This window comes from Gavialis gangeticus, unplaced genomic scaffold (genome assembly GCF_001723915.1).
Source record: "Gavialis gangeticus isolate Ggan-Ray unplaced genomic scaffold, GavGan_comp1, whole genome shotgun sequence".
Classification (NCBI taxonomy): domain Eukaryota; kingdom Metazoa; phylum Chordata; order Crocodylia; family Gavialidae; genus Gavialis; species Gavialis gangeticus.
The window spans coordinates 74,908,055-74,926,720 of NW_017729029.1; positions in this window are offsets into that span (position 1 = coordinate 74,908,055).

The following is an 18,666-nucleotide window of genomic DNA, read 5'->3' on the forward strand; positions in this document are numbered from 1 at the left end:
GCTGGTGAGATATGCATGGATTTAGAGGTTTTCATGGTTTTAATTGCGCATGGCAGTCTGCCTTTGGACTGCAACTGGTTGGTTTTGCACAACTGGATATGTCTTTTCCTAGTTTGGTTTTTAGAGGCATCGTGGAAAGAGAAATTAATGTTCGCTAGTATGCCTGTTGCTAAAATATCACAGCTAAAAATACTGAATATACTATACTTAAATCTTGATTCCTGCCTGAGAATATGTAGTCTGGCTACAGATTGCCAAGCCTTCCCAATCAAGGAATCAAGCCAAGCATAAGATATTTTACACTATTAGTCCTTTGGGGAAAGAGTGAGTCTAATACAATTTTGTACAGTCACACGCTGGTGCTAAATAAATCATGTATAGTAAAAAATAATCTTAACCATTTAGGATGACTAGTGTCCAGTGTCATGTTCTTACAAGAAAAAACAAGATACCAACCATATTAATTTGCACACTAATAGCCTTAGGAAACATCATTGCAGTATGTGAGCTCTGGATTTAATTTTCAAAGCAGCCTAAAGCTGGGGACCTAGCCTCACTTAAGCATAGTTTAAAGAAGCTGATGTGCCTCTGATGTAGGGTTTTATTTATGTATTTATTCTTGGTTCAATGTCATTAACATTTAAAAGAAAGCATTCAAGATTATTCTGTATGATACAAATATGTCAATAACCTGAGCCATCAACATGTGGGTTTTGTAGTCTGACAAGGCTCCATTATGGCTATGGTATCCTAGCAAGCTTGTATGCTGGATGTTAGGGCAGAGCAGGAAATAGCTGGCACAGTTTTACAGGAGGTGGAATAAAAACAAAAGAACTTAGCTTAACGTTTGCTCTGTGTGATGAATACTCTTGCTATTGGAGGCATGCAGCATACATGTACTTTTAGCTCACTTTAAAAGCATGTATTTGCAGTTCTGTTTTTCAAACAGCTAAACTGATTATTTTCAGTTTGCTTTTACATTATCCCCCAGGCCTGAAGCTTACATGCCAATTTTCCATCAAGAGCAGATTTTTATAGTGGGAGTTAAAAACTCCCTAAAAACAAGGATTGCTGACACTATGCTAATTCTAACAGCACAAATAGGTAGCTTGAATCAATTGTTATTAACTGAAGGGTGTTATTAACCAAGTCTTAAATTAAAGGGTTTGATTTGCCACTCTCACTGGTGTAAATCAAGAGCAAGTCTGTAGAAGTAAATGGAGTATCTTTAGGTGGAGGAAGTAAAGAATCAGGTCCAAAATCTCTGAGACAGCTGATTTTTTGCTTAACAGCTTTTTTTGCAGTCATTTATGGTCAAACCTCTAGAAGAGAAATGTTCTTTGAATTTAATGGTCCAGATTTGCAGACAACAATGAGTCATGGGTAGAAATGCTGAAAAATAGTAGAACCAACTAAGAAGGAAGGCAGGTCTTAAAAGCCTAATTCAAAAGAACACAGGGCAAATCTGAAGATCCAACAGATCTGAATATTCATCTAACTAATCTCCTTTTACTTCAGTTTCCTGGAAGGATATTGTTTGTAGTGCCATTATCTAGTTTATCCAAATTGTCTTCAACACTAAATAATATAGTTACGTAACAGTTCAAAACTCACCAGCACACATGCAAGTGCAGTAGCAACACACAGAAGAAAACCTACATATAAACACAATTACAGTTGATTTTTAAAAACGGATTCACACTTCATGTGCCTTTTTTCCCCGTTGGATTGAAATGGAGAGTGTTCCTTTATGTCTAAGTATCACCAAGTTATTACACCAGATTTACTTGAACACATTGTAAAATGATTTAGGGAATGATGTACCATTAAACCCATCCAGTCAGAATAGAAGTGTGAAAATATATACATTTTTCTGGATCCTTGGAAAATGTAAAGAAAATTATTCTGAGTCATTCTGAAAGTGTAATATTTGGAATTGTCAGTGCCTTTAACATTGAAACCCAAAATCAATTGTTTCAGGGCATTTAAAAAAAAGAGTGATGATAATGTTTATTCCCTTATATCCAAAATTCCTGGGGTTAGGAGCCTTGATTGGTCTGCCTTCCTGAAGCAAGGTTTTTTTGGGTGTTGTATTTTATTTGGATCATCTGTACAGTTGTGAGAGATGTTAGACAAACTCTCCAACACGAAGTACCCTTCCTCAGGTCTGGAAAAGAAGCAGGGAATGCCAGATAAAACAATGGCTTCTATGTAACTCTGTGTGCAAATAAAAACAGTCACTTAAAACATTTTGTAAACTGTAAAGCCTCAGAACAAGAGAAGTGCAGCTGAATAGGTAACACATTATGAACAGAATAATCAGACCATTCAAAAGGGGAAAGGGTCTCTGGAATACAGAATGCCAGTTAAATAATATAAAGGCATTGTGCATTTTTATTTTTACTCAAGCAAGTGCATGGGTTTTAATGTCCAGTAAAATTATGAATTTTTGTTCCCAGGCCCATCTTCTGAAAGTGGTTTTTTAGACTTTCATACCAGGACTGTGGAGTCAGAGATGGAATGGTCACCCAACAGGTGACTGGGCATCTCTATCCTTTATCATTTTCCCGTGAGCATTCATTCTGGAGCATTGTGGATGTTTAGTTTCACCTAGGTGGTTTCTCTGATGGTATTTGCTGCCTTGGATGAGACGCATCACATTGTGATACATGTAGAATCCGTGGATTATTATGGGTCTATTGTCAAGTGTGTAAAAGCAGGCTCTTCCTCTTCTTTCTCAGACCTGTGGATAGAAAGGTAATGATGTGGCTGGGCACCTGCCGCACACAGGCCAGTATCTGGTCACCAATGCGCTGTACAATCATGATTGTGGTTACATGGCTGCAGAAGGAGCCAGTTTTTTCTATCCTTCCCTCTACCCAAGTCAGCCCCCAGTGCAACTACCCTGCTCACCCTGCCCTAGTTATGCCACTGAGGAAGGGTACTTTGTGCTAGAAAGCTGGTCTAACATCTCTCCCAACTATAGGGTTGGTCCAGTAAAAGATACAACAGGTGTTGGGGCTTAAAGCCCACTTTATGGAAATGGGAGGCTCCTCCCCAGCTTGCTTCTGCGCCCATATGGCTGAAGGCAGGTGAAACTTGGGCGCATCTGAAGCCCAAGCCTCCGGGGCTTGGGCTTGCATGTAGGATGCCTGCCAAAAGACTTTGGAAATATCTGAAGCCCCTGGTGGGGGTGGAGGATGTTTGCCGGTTGTAGGGCCACTTATGGTTTTGGACTGACTCATGGATTTGGACTTGATTTGGCTTGGAACAAGAAAAAATTCTTAAAAAAAAAAACCTATAAGAAGCCATTGCTTCTTGAATATTCCCTGGGCCATCAGAGCAACAACAACACTCTTATCCTACTTTCTGCCCGAGTCAGAGTAGGGAACTGAACCAAACTCTCCTACCCATTAGAGTGTAGGCATTTGGGGGCTTCTCTCAACTTCTTCTGTTGAAACTGCTCCACTTTGCAAAAAAAACATTTATTTTATTAATTGAAAATAGAAAGACATGGGGGGGGATGTAAGATTTTGAAAAGGGGAACTCAAGTGGGGTGGTGCATTACCCCATAATATAACATGTTCTCCAATTAAAAAGAAACTAGAAGCTTTACTAATATGCTAGGGCCCTAGGGCTATTTTATTCAAATTATAATCCAAACAAAAACAAGTACAACTGAGTCTGTGGGGGGACGACTGCCAGGTCCAGGTAGAGGCAGGCATCTGGTGCTGGTGGGGGAAGAGGGGTACCACTGCTACCTGACCTGCTTGGCCATGGATAGAACTGCTCCCTGCATCCCCCACACATGAATCCCCCAGACACTCTGCCATGGCCTCAAGTGCCTCTCACTGACTTTTTATGCATTGCCCCTGAACCCCAGATGCCTGCTGGCTCTACTTCCCCCCATTATCCCTCATATCCCCATGCTCAGCCCCACCCCACCATGCTCCAAACCCAGCAGACACCACCACCCCACTCATGCACCATTGAGTCTTATCCTGCCCACTGCGTCACACACAGACTCATTCCCATCATGTCCAAGGCTCACCCACCCCTCGCAATCCCCCACACACCCCACCAAGCCCTCCCCTGCCCCTCTGAGCATTTACCTCCTCAGACTTCACCACCCCACTCAACCCCAAATTCCATCTGCCCTCACACTCCCTGCCCCCATAATGCCCCGTCCCCTCCTTATCCCAGTTGACTCCTTCAGCTCTACCTGAAAGAAGAGCAACTATCCCTCTTAGGCAGTTTGTTTTAAACTGTAAGCAGAGCAGGAATCAAAGGGATGGAGGTTCAACTGCACCCCCCCAAACCTGCCTGGGATATGCCCCTGGAAAAAGAATATCACCTGGTATAGGAGACTTGAGCACCATTACCTAGTTCAGTGATTATTTAATTATTTGATACAAAGTGGAACAACTGTAATATTAAATAGGCTATTTAAGCTAGAAGAAGGGAGGTATTATATGTATGTCTGGGCAATTCTATTTCCCCTGGGTACCTATGCTGTTATAGTGCAGTCTACTGAGTATGCTCAGTCGGGTTGCACAGGGCAAGCATAGCTACATGGATTTCAAGCTGTGTGTAAGTGCTAAGAATTGCAATTATGTGGCTATGCGAGTGCCACTTAGACTTGTGAAGGTGAAATAGGATGTAGCTCCAAAACTGCATTTTCTCTGAATAAGTTATTGACTTTCTGTACATCAAAAGCTATTAATTTTTTTCTAGTTGCACCTGTATTGACAGGTATGGTGACAGGTATCTATCTTCCTCTGGTTCCACAAGTATGCATTTGAGCTTCACTCTGGACTTGTGCCAAAAGCTGCTCCCAAGGATATAAAAAGATACCTAGCCACTCAGCCTGGATAGTCAAAGGCATCCGAATGTGATACTCATTATATCACTTTCTTGCGTGTTGGTGGCTACGGATATCAGTCCACCTTAACCAGACTAGGAAAGACCTTTTACATCAACATTGTACCCCTTTATTGAGCTCAGTAAATTTGTTTGACTAAAGCACACTTTCCAGGAAAGCATCTTGATTTGAATACATTAAAAGATGGAGGTTTTATCCCTTTTCTTGATTGTTTTTTCCACTGGTTAATAACTCTTGCAGTTTAGATATGTTGACTTTATTTCTAATTTGAATTTGCCTGGCTGCTTTTTCCAGCCATTGATTTTTGTTATTCCTTTCTTTGGTGGATTAAAGAGCTTTTATTTTCTCCCAGAGTACGTACTCTGACTGTAATATAAATATGCACTGAAGATAGAGCAATGTGAAAAGAAACCGCTTCAGACCTACTTTTTGAATTGCTTTACTATTTATCAATAACAGAAATAGCCTGGTAATACTTGACACACCCCATTTTTGTCCATGAATAATCAAGAATTCCCGTTACAAGGAACTAGCTGTTCTTTCTTATGAGGAGGCCAGCTCGGGATAATTTTATATCTTTAATAAAGTGATTCCTTGATTTGACTTATGACGGTAGATCTTTTCTATGATCTGTTATTCAACTTTAGTCAAGAAATAGTTCTAAATGCTTACTTTGAGTATTCAGTAATCTGTATTGATCTGTAAGTCGCCACTACAAGAGAACGAGCTACACATTTTATACTTTAAATAAAGGGAATACTATAAGCTTGACATCTGATCAGTTTATAAAAGGAATTAAAAGTTGTTTCAGGAAGCATTTTAGTCCCTCAGCCTTCATCCTATTTAATTCATTCTTTATAAATTGTATAGCTACCCATTTAACATATTTTTCTCTCTCATTGTGCTCCATACACAGACAGACACACAGTGGGGGAAGTTGGCTAACTAAGTGGGCATATGGAAAATAGGAAAACTAAGTATAACTTTTCTGTATCACCACCATGCTACATGAGAAAAGAAGAGAAAAAAGAAACTGGGCCATTTTATGTGACTGAGCAGTGCCTCACTATTGCCAAGAAGGTCCTAAGTATTGACAAGAACAGGAGATCACCTCATGATAAGCAAAGTGGGCTTTTATCCTGCAGTCAGCTTTGTGCTACCTACCCCTCATTTCTGTCTTGCCTGTTGGCTCTAAACCTGGTGAGCCCTATCAGCTCAGGGGCCACTGGCAGCCAGTGAAAGAGCAACCTTCAAGATATTTTTTTCACAGAGATTGCAAGTCTCCGTTGCTATGATCAGCACTGAGAAAACAGGATGGGCTTCAACATCCCTTTTCAGTCAGCACAGAGGCAACCCATCTCTCTTGGCTCCCAGCTAAGTGCAGTAATGAGAGAGAGGCACTAGGGAATGAATCTCTCTCTCTCGCTACTTTAACATTCCTAATGGTTTCATAAAATATATACTGGAAGCAAAAAGTTATTGCTTTAACACAAATTCCATTTACAATTTAAATGACATGTAATTTACATTTACGTGTAACAGTAAAATGAAAAAAAAAATTAAAAGGGTCTTTATTTCAAAGGATTATATTATGATGTTTTAATAGTGCATTTCATTGTGAGTTTGACTTTTAGGACTGGAAGCTTTAATTCTTAAGATGAGAAAAAACATAACTATTAAAGGACACTTATTACCATAATTCTGTATATATAAATGGCTTAGTCTGTCTGTCTGTGTGTCTGTGTGTCTGTCTGTAATGCTCTTGGAGCACTCTGATTGGTTGTCTTGGCAGCTGATCATACTGCTCATTGAAATAACCAATCAGAGTCAGTCGTACAGACAGACACACAGACAGATGGGCAGACATGGGGCCGGGGGGGTCAAGGGGGGAACTCTTGGAACTCTCCAGCTTGGAGGTGGTGGCAACGTGGGGTGCTGCTGGAGATGGGTGGAGTGGGATGGCAGAGCACCACCATGACAGTGGGGATGGAGGGGACTAAGTGCTGCTCCTTGGAGGTGGCAGTGGCCCTGCTCCTTGGAGGCAGCAGTGGTGCAGGGTGATGGTAGAGGGGGATGGCAGGGGCGGTGGGGCAAGCTTCCCCCCAACCTCCCTGCTCCTGGGAGGCAGTGCAGGGTGGTGGGTGGCGGTGCTCCATTCCCCTCCCCACCGTCATTCTTGACAGGCAATTCACTAGTGACATAATATATCAGACATAGAGATTATAATTAATCTAGTAGCAAATATCAGAAGTGCAACTAAAAGTATATCTGTATCTATATATTTATCTCAATTTATATGAGGGAAGATTGTGGCTATGTAGGACATATTTTGGATTTCACACCACGTGGGAGGGCTGGCTATGCTACATATACCTAGGAACAGTCATTTCATCATTGAATAAAGTTACATTCATGAAGTCTATCCTGCCAAGACATGCTTAAATTGATGTACCTTAATAGAAAGAGTGAAATGGAGTAAGTGAGGTGCTGTACTCAGTCAGATATATATGGAAATTTGCATTAAAAATAAGTTATGGAGCTCTCTACTGATGAATCAGATTAGCCTAGATTATTTTTTAAGCCTAATACTAAAGATGCCACCACTGAGGCACAGGGTGATGAGAGAAATGGTTAATAATCTATAAATGGGCATGAAAGACTGGTTCTCCCATTGTAGACACCAGTGCAATTCTGGAGTTGTTTCAGTGAAGCCAGTGGAGTTTTGTTACCGGTAGCAAGGCCATGGGAGGAGAATCAAGTTCATAAAGCTTAATTCAAGCCTCTTATATCCTGCGTCATTCAGTTGACTTCAGTAACTCTGATCTTTCCCTCTGTAAGATCATGGTAGTTGCTCAGTCTGTAAAAGCTACCCCCTCAGTGCTTGGCATTTTTGTGTTTCTCCTCTCTTTTCATGTCACCATTTAATGTTTCTTTTCACTTGTACTTTGTGGAAGTCAACTTGTTTCAAAAGACACTCTCCAGATACTTTTTATAATGTTTAAAATAAATTTTTACTTGTTTCCAGGAATCCTTTGAGAGTGTGAAGCTGAAATCTGTTTCCTCACTGATTCACTGTGTTCTTCCTCTGTGTGCGTGTGCGTACGTGTGCTGACTTATTATTATAACATTGCTCATCAGTGCTGGGCTGCTGGCATCCAGCGTTTCTTGAATTGAAGCACTGAAGCATTTCATTCTTCTATCCCCAAAATAAATGTATAGAATGTCATAGACTTTTGAACAAGAGCAGAAAAAAGATTAATTCATAAGTCTATAAAATTTGGCAGTATGTGACAGAATTTAGAGGGGAAGGAGGTTTCTACATCCCATAACAGTCTGTCCTGCCATCAGTACCTGCTCGAAGACCTCTCATTCCCACATGCTTGCCATACCTTGTTGGAAAAAGAGTTGCTCTGGGAGGTGTAGAAGTAGAATAGGGAAGGAATTCCAAGAAAGGGTCTCAATGCCTCTCCCTAGGTTTCCTGGTCAGGCTGTTACCTTGCTGGCTTCCTCTGTCACTCAGTTCTGATTCTCAGTCTCAGTTGCCTTAACTCCAGTGCCTTGCACCACCACAGCAGGTTCTTGGATTGCTGTATCTGTGGTGCTAACTTTCCTTATGGTGAGGTGAGGTGAGGTGAGGCAGGGTGCTGGGACACCCTGTTCTGCAGCCTCCACATCTCCCCTTACAGCCAGTCCCAATCCACTAGGTGTATGTCAAACAAAAGAAGAAGAAGAAGAAAAAAGGAATCTATAACTTAAACTTCTTCTCTGCTTCAGGGTGATGGACACAGTTCTATCTCAAGGGTCAGCCCCATGGACTTATTGTTTAAGAAACCAATAACGAAAAGAAAACTCTAAGAAAACCTCTTCCTCTCCAGGGCTGCTGACAGTCTAGCAGGGCCCTCTTTCCTCCAGGCAAGTGATTCAGCCCTCCCCACGATTCTACTGGCTTTTTCCTCTCTGCTGGGCAAGCGTTTATCTGTCTGGGCCACTCTCCCCTTCCAGGCCAGCTCAGTCACACCTGGTTCTTGCTAGCCCTAAAGGTCCTGTCTCAAAGGGACCAGGTCTCCTTCCCTCTTTGTAACCAGGGCTTGACCCCCTTGTTGTGCAGTGCCCTATTAATTAACACTAAAACCACCTGGGAAACAAAACAAGCAAAAGGCCAGGAAGAGATGCACAAATGCATCCTGGGAGATTTCTGTTGGCGATTGTAAACTGATGGCAGTAGCATGTTTTAGAGCTCGAAAAGCTTCTGTGTGTATTTTTTTCACTCCTGGTCTGTATATGGTCTTCAGAACATTTCAGGTACAGTTAATAGATAGGCATCTCCAGAATTTCTGCCAGAAGTGCGCGGCACAGCGGCTTCTTTAATCTTGGAGTTTCCCCCATGTGACTCCCGCCACTGATTAGTGGAGGGGCCCTGTTGCTCACCACCCATGCCTGATAACCAGGAGGCAAAAACTGCTGCTGCAGTTTCAGGTGCAAGTGGTGAGTGACGAGGCCCCTCCATCAGTCAGCGGTGAGCGGAGGGAGGGAGGCATGTGCTGGGGAAACTCCAAAATTAAAGAAGCTGGCACGCTGCACCACACACTACTGGCATGAATTCCAGAGATCCCTATTAATAGAATATTTATGAAGTCTACAGTATTCTATATATCTTGTAATATAGTTCAACCCCAAACCAACCCTTTGGTCCAAATACCTCTGAAATCTGTAGAAGCTTGCCTCCAAAACTGTATCAAAACATTGCAGGTGAAGCCCTTTTCTGCACTGAAACAGCTCCCTTTTATGCCTTATACTTGAGTCCAAGTTTCAGATCATGACTAAGAAATAGGAATGGCAGGGAATTATTGAGGACTTTGGATTTTGACACTTGCCATACTGGATAAGACCTAACATTTTTTTCTGAAATTCTGTCCTATTATATTGAGTTTTGGTTTTCTCTCTTTAATTATAATTTCACCCACTTTGCCAGGTGAAGATGTAAGATTTATTGGTTTCTGACTCCCTAGATAGACTCCATAGAGAATTTATTAAGGTTCCAACATTTTCTGCTCTGTAGACTTTTGAAACTGTGGCTGTTTTTAATGCATTTGCCAATACGCAAAAGATTACATCTTTTTCATTAGTGACTCAGCCCCTTCATATTAGTGCTGCTTCACAACTCTTGGATATAACCTTTGGGCTTGATGACTTGCTGTTTTTCAATTACTATTTTGCTCCAGCACTACTATTTCCAATGCTTTTGTTTCTTGGAATCCCTCATATTTGTTACCAGAAAATGATTGAATCGGTTAAAAATGACTGATGCATGGGCATCTCCTTTCATTCAGGTACAGTGGAATAATTCAGTGAGTTTCAGCTTCATAATTAAACCCTCATAGTGTATTGATGCTGTGTTAGCACACCAGACTGTAGCACTACTTCTGAAGGAAAAATGCCCAGAATCTGTTGGATTTCCTGACAATATCTAAGCCTATCTTTATATAGGTATTTTTCTTGCATTTATACAAGGAAGCATATTTCAATAGAAGTGATCAAACAGGTTTGTCCAGGCAACTTTTGATTTGAGGAAGCCTTCCAGTTCAGCTCAGCAGAATTGTCAACTGGCTAGAAATGGATCCCACAGGAAGAGATGAGCAGGCCTACATAACATGGTGGTAAACATGGCAATAGACAGCCTATTCTAGAGTACCCTCCATTAGCAGCATCATTTGTCCTGTGAATGGGGAAACACCTCTTGAAAGTTGCTGGTATAAGAAAGGCTTTAAAAATCATGATAAATCACTGTCTTATCTTGTCATCACATTATTTCATAGACATTAGTGCTGGAAGGGACCTCATAAGATCATTGGGCCCAGCCCTCTGCCCAAGGGGCAAGAAGTTAAAGGATCCCAGCAAGATAGGCATCCAAATGTTTCTTGAAAGTATCCAGAGTAGGTGCTTGCACCACCTCTGTGGGGAGTCTATTCCAGTCCTTGTGGGCTCAGACAGTAAAGAAGTTTTTCCTTATGTCCAGCCTGAAATGGTCTTCCAGGAGTTTGTGACTGTTGGACCTTGTCTTCCATTGGGGTGCTCTGGTGAACAAACGTTCCCCCAGATCCTGATGTACACCCCTTATGTACTTATAGGCTGCCACCCAATTACCCTTGAGCCTACACTTTTCCAGGTTGAAGAGTTCCATGGCTCGCAGCCTCTCTTTATAAGGCCTATTCTCTTGCTCCCTGATCATGTGCCTGGCTCTCCTCTGGACTCTTTCAAGTTTCTCCGCATCCTTTCTGAATTGCAGGGTCCAGAATTGGATCCAGTACACCAGCTGCGTCCTCACCAAGGCTGAGTACAGTGGGAGGATGACATCCTGGGTCTTGCATCATTTCTGCCATCAAGTGGAGAAGAATGACTCTAAAAGTCCTGAAGCCTGGACAGTATCCACTGAAGTGAAAACTTTTGTTTTAATTATGAGAAAAAATTGTTGGGGACAATGAAGATGGAAAATAAACCTCCTGATAACCATAACTGTGTGTCATAAGTCTGGGGGAAACACAGACATATAGAAATTAAGCACTGGAAGGGACCTCGAAAGATCATCAAGTCAAATTCTCCTGATTTGGTCAGGAATACTGCTGAGATCAAATGATCCCAGTAAGGTGTCTGTCTAGTCTCCTGTTGAAGACTTCCAAGGTTGGGGGCTGCACCACCTCCTTGGGAAGTCTATTCCAGATTCTGGTCACCCTTATGATAAAGAAGTTCTTCCTTACATCCAACCTGAAACCCTCCTCTAACAGTTTATGGCTATTGCTCCTTGTCCTCCCCTGGGGTGCCCTAGTGAACAGTTTTTCTCCCAGCTACCAATATTTACCCTTTACATACTTATAGGTGGCCACCAAATCCCTCCTCAGTCTTCTCTTCCCCAGGCTGAATAGTCTCAGATCCCTTAGTCTTCCCTCATAACGTTTGTCCTCTAGGCGGTTAATCATTCTTGTGGCCCTTCTTTGAAATTTGTTTCAAAGCACACTAAGGCATGCAAAATCTCAAACTCACAGAGCACAGGAAAGAAAACGATAATGCAGGAGCATGCCTTTTGGGAAATCATGACCTCTTGTTCCAGCTCAAATGACTAATTTCAGCATGCTAATCCCAACATAGGAGTAGATCTTAAGGTTGGAGTGAAAGACTAAGCATGCTTAAATGATATATAGACAATGAGAAGAGTAATACTCAACAGTGACTGCTTCAGGTAGGAACATGAAACCAATTCAAGATACCCTACTGTTGTTCAGCTTCTCAGGATCACTTTGTTTAAAATGTATTTTGTTGGAGTGTTGGTTGTAGCCGTGTTGGTCTAAGGACATAGGCAGGCGAGGTTGTGTGTGCCTGAAAAAAAGCTTGCAAATAGCTTTTTTCCAATAGCAGTCTCCCAGTGCCTGAGGAGCGGTGTTTGTGCCCGAAAGGACTTTTTTCCAACTATTTATTTGGGTTACTAAAAGATATTACATCTACCCAAAGAACCTTGCCTTTTTTTTGGAACGGCTGTTGAAGCAAGAAACAAAGGGATGTCCACCAAATGATACGATGAAGTGTATCCTGACATAATTCACGGAGCATCACATGCTACCATATAGCAGATCCTGATAATCCTCTTTAACTCTTTTAGTTATAGGAGGAGGTAATGCAAAGGCCTGCTGATACTGCTTGACTTCATCAGATAGAAATGATATTCATTATTCAGTGGTAAATAAGATAAAAGATCATTCTTGAAGCAGTCCATGGGCAGTAAACAGCCACACTGGTCATGAGTTGTTTTAAATGCAAGTCCTTACCAGGGTTTTGAAAATGTACTTTGAATGATGCGTCTAAACCGAGCAATAAAACAATGAAATGGCTGGCTGTTCCTGTTATGCTGCCAGTGCCTTGCTGCATTTGCTGTCTCTGAAAGAATCCTTGCTCACAGCAGAGAGAGAGTGTGAGAGATTCCTATCCATTCTTCTAACCAGAGAGATGTTGCTGTATTTGGGATCCAGTAAGAAAATAAAAAGCAACCACCCCAAATCATTACTAACATATTAAAAAAAAAAGCATCTTTAGCTGCATCTGAGAGTGACTACAGCACTTACCTTTCATTTTCTCTTTTAGACTCTATCATTAAACCTTGGAAGGTATATCTGCATTGTATGCATCCTTCATATATAATTTATTTTTTATGACATATTTTTATGCATTTAAATCCTGCTTCTCTTAACCTCATGACAAGAAAACTTATTGACTACTGTAAGACAAAGTCTGTGCTTGGAGAAGTGTTCACTTTTATAGAAAAGCTCTTGCCAAGACTAGCTCCCTTTTCTTTTATACGGTGCTTCCCATGCTGTACCTGTATTTACTTATATGTGGAATACCAAAGATTGGACCAGCTATCAGAAATGTTGCAGGTGCAGTAAAATCAGTGCTTATTTGATATTGGAGAAAAACTGGAGCAGAAAAAAGCCGCAAGAAAGAGGAAGGGCATGCTGGGCAAAGGAATTCATCAGAAAGATCTGATTGGTATTAACTGCTGAAACTTCAGCTACCCTATAAATATGTTCTGTTGTCCCTGAGATATAAAAACCCTAGAGGAAGTTTGCAGAAGGCTGTTTCTTAATGCATTGCAGTTCAAGATATGCTCTGTTTCCTTGCAGCTGTTCACAAAAGAGTGCAATGTGTACACTCTTCTTGAGTACAGATGGGTCTGAAACAACACCCTGGATCAGCAACTCTGCAGAATTCTGGGAAAGCACAGCCTGGATTTGGATTAGGAGCTGGACTTTCCTGATGAGACCTGTTTCTACTTTAGCTTTGAAGAGCCTGAGAACCTGACAAGCAGTTTCCAGAAAGGAATCCAGAGTATGTAAGTTTGAAAAGAGCAGTTTGTCCATCCTGCTTTGCTCTCCATGTCCCTTGTGTCAAAATGATGACCCTTCAGAGAAATCCAGTATAGATGGAAGACCATATTTTATAGGGGGTAAGATTTAAACTTAGGAGGTTGTATACACAACAAAAACACAGGGTGAAATACCATACTTACTCAAATACAAGATGGACCCCAGTAATTAGGGGGGCCAAGATGACCCCCAATAATTAGATTCTATATATAGACTATAAATTTGTTATAATTTTCCAGGTATAGAATCTAAGTATTGGAGGATTGCTGTGAATCCTCCTCACTGACTGCTACAGCAGGGAAAGCAGTAGCAGAAGGGTCAGGTGGCACCCTTGGCTTCCACCCCACTCACTTCTTCCCTCTGCAGTGTTCCTGGCCCCATGCCACCTGAACCCCCCCCACTCAGCACTCCACAGCTTCCACCCCTCCTCTCTGCTGCCTCCAATCTCTGCCTCTTCCTCCCAAACTTTTCCCAGTCTCTGCCCCTTCTCCTTCTGCTCCCTGCAGTTTTTGCCTCTTCCCTTTCCACCCCACCTTGCTGTCAGATGCTGCTCAGGCTGCTCCATCCCAGAGAATGGCACATGGAAGTTCAGCCCTTGCCTGGCCTTGCAGCACTGTTGGCACTGCTGATTGACTGGGCAGGGGAAGAAGTTTCCATTTACTCCATTCCTAGGAGAGATCCCAGCCCAGCCAGAGCTGAGCTGTGCCTGACAGTAAGGGGGATGAAGGGAGTAAGGTGTGGGCAGAAGCTTCAGAGGGGAAGTGGAGGTGCAGGAGGAAGGAGGCTGCTGTGGATCTGACTCTATCCCTGACCCAGGCTCAGGGCCAGAATCAGAGCTGCAGCAGCCACCTACTCCCCCCTCTGCTTCCTATGTGAATATGAGGGGCCTTTCCCCCATGCTGATTGGGGGGAAGGCCTTGTCTTATATTCAAGTAAATGCAGTAATTCTTGCTACATTTTGAGTTGCTTTTGAAGATACAAATGCAAAAATTTTTTAGGATGGAAATTTAAGCATCTTTAATGCTCTCCCATTGCTATTCCGGGATTTTAATGATGGACACAGGTAGATGGTTGCTAAATTAAGTGGCAGAGGTGCTGAATAGCTACCAAAGAATAACACATACCAAACTGAATGCATACCAAACTGTAGCTAGCCCTCAGCAATGATGAACAGTGAAGGAGAAAAGAAAAGCACAATACAAACAAGGACCAATAAACAGCATTTATAGAAGTCTACCTAGAAACAGTATCCATGGAGGCCTTACATTTATTTACTAGAGATAACAAAAACCTTATTTAGTGTGGCGTGGGAGGGTGCTCCATCCCCAATGAGTCCCAGTGGTAAATCCTTGCCTGAGAGACTTTCGCAAGAACGGACACTATTGACATAGCTGATAACAGTGACGTGCTGAGGGCAAAGGGAAGATCTCCTAAGCAGGGAAGAAATATGTAGAATTGTCTGGAGATTTCAAATCCTCCATCAGGTGGGTGGAGGGGAATGCCAGCATGGGGAAAATATCAAAAACAGACCACTTTAAGCAGAAGAAACCATTAGAAAATTAGATGGTCAAAAACAGACTTTTAAACAGAAGAGACCATTTTAACAGACCATTAGAAAACAGAAGAGAAGATTGTGCTTGTATGAATAGAGCTTTATGTTCCCTTGTGAGCTGTATTTTAAAACAGAAAGGTAAAAGAAAAGAAAACCTTACCCTAGCCACCCTAGCATGGGGGATGCTGCTAACTGGTTATATTCATGGTACATTCAGCAATCTCTAGACAGATGCAAAAACTGTCCTCTGAAAGCCCTTCTCATATGTTAGTGTGCTCTGAGCATGCTCACTTGAGTCAATCTTGTGTTATTAGGCATGATACCTTCCATTATTGACCTTGAAAAATGTGATCTGATGCTCTATGCCACATTGGGGAATTGCTGGTAAAGTTATTCATGCTATGCTTAGTGTTAGAGTCTGAAAACAATGCGGAGTCCAGGAACTCCAATTAGATTCCCTGGTTAAGGTGTTTTTTTTTTTCCATTTCTTGGCCAAGAAAGACTTCAGGCATGGTCAGAAAAACACTACTCCAGTGTACTTTATAACAGGGGTGTATGAAATGGGCTGTATTCGATTTGGATTCAGATTCAGCCCAAATCAGGGACAGTGATTCGATTAGTTAATTTGGATCACTGTCCCTGATTTGTTTTGGCCGAATCTGAATCTGAAGATTCAATGCTGATTCAGAGAATCAGCGATTCATCCATAGACACAGAGTTACATGTTTTTTCTACATACCTTGAGGTACCACGTGTGGCTTGTGAATGCTGCGATGCTGGGGCAGATGGAGCATTCCACAGGGGTGCAGGGCCTGCCCCCCCAACATGTTTGGCGGCGAACCCAGAAGTGGGACGGAAGTACTTCTGGTCCAATTCCGGGTCTACTGCCAAACACGCTGGGGAGCCCCCCATGCTCCTGTGGGACACTCCATCCGCCCCAGCATCACAGCCTTCATGAGCTCCCTGCTACCTTGAGGTACGTAGAAAAAACATTTAAAGTTGTATCTATGTCCGAATCACCGAAACTTTCCAAACCTCTCCGAATTGATTCGGAGAGATTAAAGGGTCTCCTGACTCAATTTGAATTCGGAGATTTGGCCACCAAATCAGGCCGAATCTCCGCCAAATTGAATCAGCGACTGAAGCTTTGCACAGCCCTGCTTTATATCAGGTTTTTATACCGATGTATCAATTACATTGTAATCAAGAATAAATCAGACACGCAATTATCCTGGGGTAGCTCACACAGTAGGTAACTATTATGTCATTTTGCCGGTAGGTGGTGATAGTCTGTATGCCTTTAGCCAACAGCTACTTTGGGATTGGAGGCTGATAGCCAAAACCTGATCCAGCATAATTTATACCAGATTCTTTCACAGATTATTCTCCACTGAATTGGGCAAAGTTACTCCCATTTAATGGTATGTGTCATCTGTCTGCTACGTTTTTATATGTGTGTAATGCTGATTACACCAGTATACATACTTTATCTGTCTGTTCCTTTAATACAATTCTTATTCCATCTAGTACAGGGCAGTGGCCCATACCCATGTGGTCTGGGCAGTTAATTGTTGTGTGTCACATGGGCCACTTGCCCTAGTAATCTTTGGTCATGTGAGATTTTATAGAGTCATAGGATCATAAGAAGGTAGGACTGGAAGGGACCTTACAGGTTTATTTGAAATCATTTTGCTTTACAGATTGTTTAGATTCTGCCAATCCTAGGATTTTAAAAGCAGACAAAAAAGGCAAAGGAAACAGCACTACTGTCATGCGTGTAAATGCAGGCTGCAGGCAGTTTCAATAAATAATGAGAACATGAGAGGCACCAGTAGGAAACCCTGAAGAAATGCCAGTTTTGCAGATGAAAAAATGTAAGAAATAAAACAGCAGCAAAGAGAACAAAGCTAGAATAGACTTCAGTTTGACCACAAATCAATTTGACGGAGTCATTGTGCATCCATACCAGCATCTGCATCACTGTACACACTGTATAGGTGATTAACAACAGTGCAAATAATATCAATTTTATCTACCAGTATATGTCCATGGAGTTTAATGGCATGTCTATAACATGTTCCCAGCACTGGAAGCATATGCCCAGCTGCTCCCACTTGTGTGCACCAAATCCAGAAATGCAGCAGTGATGTTGCTTCAGGGGTGTCCCTTATCACTGCTGTCAAGCATGGCTGAAATCAAGGTCTTCAAAGTAGCCATGGGAGTTGCTCCAGGAGAGGCTTCATTGCTGCATTTCCATGTTTGATGTATGTGAGGAGTAATGCTTTTGCTGGGAAACCTCAAGAGCAAGAGCATATTGTCCCTGGCTAGGGCAGGGACAATGTGCCCTAATGGTCTCTCCACCACTCACATATAGGGGCTTTCCTTTCAGGCTAGAATCCTAGTCCTTTGTAAATGGGAAACAATACCAGACTGTGAGTGCCATATCATGAGAACTCCCATTTTTGCCATTATTTGCTTTGGACATCATCTATCTAGCAAGAATATGTTCTGTTTAAGTGCCTGATCCAACTTCTTTGGGAAAACGGCTGTTGACTTCAGTGAGAGTTCGGCTGGGTTCTTAATAGTTTAGGGCACAGAGCATTTCATTCATATAGTTCTCACTCCAAATATCAATGATATTTTTTCTGTGCAAGACTGCCTAATGTTCAGGCATGGTGTGATTTGTTCCATAGCACAGCTGATGAGTTATCTGCCAATGCTACAGAAAGTAAACATATTATTCCTTCTGTACATCTGCTGCTACCAAACAGAGGTAATATATATTTGCTTTTGTTCTGTTTTTATTTGGAGGGAAGTGGAGGGGTAAACATAAGCTGAAATCCTGAACAACTGTATGTAGTAAATAAAGATCTCATGATACATTTTGCCACACATATGTTCAAATTTTGCATATATGTACACTTTATTCTGATTTTATTGACATTAATGTAAATTAGGAGTAACTTCAAGTAAATTAATGGATTTACATAGATGTAGAGCCAGTGAAAGACAACAGAATTAGATTTACATAGGATACAGAGAGAGAGAGAGAGAGAGAGAGAGAGAGAGATACATACACACTCCTGGGAGGACAAATTATCACATTACATATTCTGTGACATGTTTGTGTGATCCTTCAGCTTCCTTACTTCTCACCGTGAACACAAATTGAGACATCGGTGTACCAGGTAAATGCCAACAACAACAAGCAAGGCTTTCTATCATCTCCGGTTTGCTAGGAGATGCTGTGCCATCTTGGCAACAATGGTCTGTTCTTAATTATTCATGCCTTTGTCCTTTCTCAAATGGCCCACAGCAAT